Here is a 6,000-nt window from a genome sequence, read left to right as displayed (position 1 = left end):
AATTATATTTGACTTTGTAATATCAGATGGTTTATGGTGATTTTGGAGATTCATTAAGGGTGATTTGGTCTTATCCCAATTAAATGAATTTTATATTCATTTAAAGTGAGATATTATGTTAATTAAGATGAAATGCACTCAAAATGTCATCTAAATTTGCTTTCTTCTTCTTCAAACCAGACGTGGGTTTCTTCAAAGGGTGAGAAATCTTCAACTCATTTTTTCAAGCAATTTCTTTAGGATTATGAGTATGATAAAAATAGAAAATGGTTATTTGCGAAAAACGCTATCATTTGATATCAATATTGCATGATAATCTTGCTTGATTCAAATATCCCCAAATCTGGAAATTTGGGTTTATACTATGGTTGTTAACTTGATGATGATTATTGATGATTTTGAGGTTGTAAGAATTGATGAAGAACATAAGGATGAGGTTAAAGAAAAACAGTGTAGATTTTGGGAATTACAGTAGGTTCGAAAATTCACCAGAAAATATATAAATATAATTTGGAGGTTATTTTTATATATTGTGTTCACATATGAATCTAGTTTCGTTTAAAAGAAACGGGGATTAATTTCAAGTTGTATACAAATAGATATGAATTGTTAACTGAGGAAAGGTCAGAAAAGTCGGACAGCAGAATTCTGTAACAAAACAGATTCTGTTGGTGAACTTTGAAAATTCACCATAAATTGTATAGAATGAATTAGAATGATTTATTTATATGGATAGATTCGTATTCGATTCTAGTTTTCAATGGAAAAAACGGAATTAAATTCCAGTGTGTGTATCAATACAGTTTAATGATTCTTTAAAGGTAGTACGAGTTGTCTGAATTCTGGGAAATTGATGGGTTATTGTGTAAGTGTTATATAATTGATGTACTATGCTGGAATTGTTGTTTGAGAATTGAAATGAGTGTTAAATGTGAAATTGATTATTTTGGGAAGATTGAAATGATTGGTGATTTAAGTACAACAATTGCATAGTTGGGATACGCAAATGTATTTATGCTTTTGTAAAAGCATTGAATGGAAATAATTTCAATGTTGGAATTATTGGTATTAAGAATTTAAGTGGTAAAATGGTGAAGGACCATTTTGAGTAAATTGGAAAGTGGGTTCCAATGTTAAAGGAATTAATAAGCACTGAATTATTGGTGGAAATGAGTTTGAAGTATGCTATGGAATTATTTTGGGATATGGTTATGTTAGTACACTACTAACATATGTATTGTTATAAATTTGTGATTTATACAGATCATGGTTGATTTGCAATTGAAGCAAGTCAAGTATAAAAAGGGTATACTGTGGACATTAGTGAGGCTCATATATTTTGAAAGACATAAAGTGTCAAGGTGAGTGCAATACATGCATGAAATTATACATGGATGTTCTATACATCATAAGGAAGGCTTGCGATAAGTCGACCTTGTTTATATCGACATGATTTTATATTATTTTTATAAATTGACATTGAGATGTCAGAGTATGAAATTAAAATGCATTGATAATGAATGAAAATGTGATATTTTACCATGAATGTTTTCGGGTATGAACTGCCCAATGTTAAATTTGATAATATACTTTGCCATGGATGGATCGAATAAATAGACTTTATGCCCAAGTAAGTCATTGAGGGACAGGGTATAGTTGGCATGCCATAGAGTATAGCAGCTGCAGGTTTATAATACACTTCGGTGTATATGGTGGGCACGACCTTATGTGTAATACACTTCGGTGTATATGGTGGGCACGACCTTATGTGTAGCACTACGGTGCAAATATTACTCGAATACCCAGGGTCCTCAGGGTTGTATATTGGGCTATAGGCTATGGTTTATGGTTTATTGCTTAATAAATGGTAAGCATACAAATAAGCTTATGAGCTTTTAGAATAATGGCAAGTATATGGGTAAAATAAGCTTACGAGCTTATGGGATAATTGGTAAGGGATTTTATATTATTTTGATCATGGTAAAATGATTTTATGGAAACTCAATTTTTGACATTGAAAATGATGCATGAATTGTATTGCACTGTTAAATGTTTTAATTGCCTCACTAAGTTTATACTTAGCGTGTGATGATTTTTCACGCGTAGGTAAAAAGCAAAGAATAAGAATAAAGAGTTCAGAATGACATCAAGCATCGAGAGGTATATTTCAATATCAGTAAGACATCCTATTGTGAAATTTGATTTTAGATAGTGGCATGTAATTTGAAAATGTTCAATTTATTTGTTTAATTAATTTTGGAAATTTTTATAGTGATGAAAGGTGAATTTTTATGAATTTATATGTAAATTTTCGGAAGTTACTGTAGCATGAACAATAAGCTTAAATAAAAGTCGAATCGGATGAGGATCCAGAGGAGATTTCTGAATCTAGTGATGATTCTGAGGTTCTCCAGGTAAGCTTAAATAAGTGAGAAATATTTAAGCTAGGCAATAAATAGTTAAAAGCATTGTTGATTTGAGCAAGAGGAAATACATAAGCGGTAATATGATTTCCGCTAAATGTTTAAAGAAAGTTGAATTATTAGTAAATCAAATGGTTATGAGTTGGTTTGAAAATGGATATCAAGTCCATAAAATTGGATAGAGTTACCTTGTGAAGGTAAATAAGTGAAAATGGATTGTCTAACTTTCCATGCTACAATGAATTATTGTTTAGATTGAGATGGATTCTCAAGAAATTTAAAAGTGTCAAGTTCGTAATGATAAGAAAAGGAGTAAATTTGTTTACTAGTGTGATTTTAGCATTAATTGCTATGAAGTTATTGCTACAAATTTATCAAGTTTTCTTATTGAATGATGTGAGCAATGAAATTTTCATTTGAGATGGAAAATGTTGTAAATGTTCAAGAATAATTCCTATGGATCTGGATAAGTTATACATATTTCCTTAATATGAAATAAGGAATTCCAAAGTAGAGATATTCAATTCTACTTGATATTGAGTGATATTATTGTGGAAGACCTATGGGTCATGGTCATGGTCACGGTCATGACACAAGGGTTAGAAGGACCAATAGTAAATGTCTGATAAAGATTCAGAAGCTTATGTTATTGATGAATCTGATGGGATTATCATTAACGAGTTTTAGACCATTTTGATCATAAGTTGGTGGTCTCTGTAATAAGGTTGGGTTAATGGTTGCAAGAAGTGAAAAAAAATGCAGAGAAATTAAAAATTTTAATGATTGATGAAAAAGTGAAATCATCAATAAGTGATATCAACAATGGTTACGATTAAGATGATGTAAAAAGGATGCATAGCTTTTCTAGCTAAAGTAATAGATACTCAAGTATCTGAAGTAAGATCAAATGATATTTCCATAACTTGGGAATTTCCACAAGTCTTTTTAGATTTATTATTATGGGTTACCTCCAGATTGAGAGGTAGAATTCAATATTGATGGTTATCAAGACATTAATCTTGTATCTATGGGTTCATATCGAATGATTTCGATTGAACTAAGAGAATAAAGAACTAATGCAAGAATTGATAGATGAAGGATGCATTAGACTGAATATTTTATACCTTGGGGTAAACAGGTATTGGTTATAAAAAAATGGATATATGCAACTATGCATAGATTATTGAAAAGATTATTGATAGTTAAACAAAGTAACTATCAGAAACAAATATCCTACTTTGAGGATTGATGACTTGTTTTATCAGCTTAAAAGGAGCAATAATGTTTCTAAAATTGATATTCGAATGGGATATCACCAGTTAAAGATTAAAGAGGAAGATGTTCCAAAGATAGTTTTCAAGAAACAGTATAGACACTACGAGTTCGTAGTAAAGCCGTTTGGTTTGAAAAAGGCTCAGGTAGCATTCATAGACTTGATGAATCAAGTATTTCAATTTTACTTGGATTAATTTGAGGTGGTTGTATTGATGACATTCGAGTATACTCGAATACGAAGATAGAGCATGATGTTCATATTGTATTGTGCTCGAGATAATTAAGAGTAAAAAGGTTTTATGCCAAAATGTCAAAGTGTGAGTTTTGGCTATCAGAAGTTGCTCTTCTTGGTTATTATCGAAGGTTTGTGAAAAACTTTTCGATGGTTGCTTCTCCTCCTTTTATCATGCTCTTGAGAAAGGATGTTTCATTTGCTTAGACTGAGAAATGTCAAGAGAGTTTTACAGTTTTAAAGAATATTTTAACAAAAGCACCAGTGTTGGTACAACTGGAATTAAACAAAAAGTATGTGGTGTATAGTGATACATCTCATAATGAGGAATTGAAGAAATATATTCTTTTTGAAACAAATTATAGTTCATTGACTATGCTTTCAGGTGGGAAAAATGTATCAGGATGTAAAGAGTCATTTTGGTGGCCACGTATGAAAAGAAATATTATTGAGTTTGTTGCTACATATTTGGCATGTCAACAAGTAAAATCTGAGAATCAAGTGCTTTCGAAATTGTTGAAACTGATTTCTATTCCAGAGTGGAAAATAGTAAAGAGTCATTATGGATTTGGTTACAGGGTTACCTTGGACATCAAATAAAAAGGATTCCATTTGGGTAATAGTGACTGGTTAATTAAATCGGCACATTTTATTCCGATGTGAATGGACTATGCATTGGATAAATATACAGAGTTGTATATCAAGGAGATAGATCGATTACAAGGAATACAAGTATCCATTATATCCAACAGAGATCCAAAGTTCACTTTAAGACTTTGGAAATATTTGCATAAAGTTTTGGGTACTTGATTGAATTTCAGTACGAATTTTATCCACAGACGGATGGTAAGTCAGAAAGTTCTATTCAGATATTAAAAGATATGCTGAGAGCATGTGTGATTGATTCTAAGGAATCATGGGAAAATAAAAGTAATTATTTTTAGTAGAATTTTTCTACAATGACATTATTAAATTAAGCATCAAGATAACTCCGTGTGAAGTTTTATATGGGAGAAAATACCAAACACCAATGAATGGGTTCGAGTTAAAAGATCATAATCTTGTTCGCTCAGATTTATTGAATTAAGTTGAAGATAAAGTAAAGATAATCTCAAAATGATATTGGATCGACAAAAGTCTTATGTATACTTGAATTGAAAAAAAAAAGATTGAATTTTCATGAAGGTGATAAAGTTTTTCTTAAAGTATCACCTTGGAAAAAGATGTTGCGCCTAAAATGCAAAGAAAAAAAAAACTAAGTCTAAGATTCATTGGAATTTATGAGATATTAAAAAGAGTTGGACTGTTGGATTATCAGTTAACATTAACTCTGGAGGTAATTGGGAACCAGAGTTGGACAAAGTATACAATATTTTTCATGTGTTGATGCTTAGAGAGTATCGATTGGATATTTCATATGTTATTTCATCAGAGGAAATTAAGATACAAACGGATTTGACTTATAAAGAAGAACCAGTTCGAATATTAGCTCGAGAAATCAAAGAACTACGTAACAAGATGATTTCTCTAGTTAAAGTGATTCAGAAAAATCATAATGTAGAGGACGTTACTTGGGATAGAGAGGATGATATGAAAATATGTAGATATTTTTAAATCAGATTGAAGAATTTGATTAAACAAGTTCAAAATATAATGATGTGCATGATCTTTACAAAATTCTCAAAGTAAAGAGGGAAAAAAAATTGAAATTCAAGAAGTTGACAAAAGGAGGTTTTTGTATGAGACGAGATTATGTTTTACTAGTTCGTACAACCCTAAACTAGGGTTATGAATCTATAATAGAAAGTGAAATCCTCATAAAAGAGAAGTTATGGTTTTCATAGAAAGTTTAAAATTTGAGGACGAATTTTCTTAAGGAGGGGAGAATTGTAATACCCCAAAAATTTAGATAATTACCAAAATGTAAATTTTGAAAGTTTGATGGTCAAAGTTAAAACTTGGGAAAGTTTAGGGAATTAAGTGATAAATTTCCTAAAAAGATTTTTATTCCATAAATATATGGTTTACTCTTGAGATTAGAGTTTTTATGGAAATCACATTTATGGATTT

Source organism: Hibiscus syriacus, unplaced genomic scaffold, assembly GCF_006381635.1.
Source record: "Hibiscus syriacus cultivar Baekdansim isolate YM2019G1 unplaced genomic scaffold, ASM638163v2 tig00111467_pilon, whole genome shotgun sequence".
Classification (NCBI taxonomy): domain Eukaryota; kingdom Viridiplantae; phylum Streptophyta; class Magnoliopsida; order Malvales; family Malvaceae; genus Hibiscus; species Hibiscus syriacus.
Note: the sequence above shows the minus strand (reverse complement) of the source record.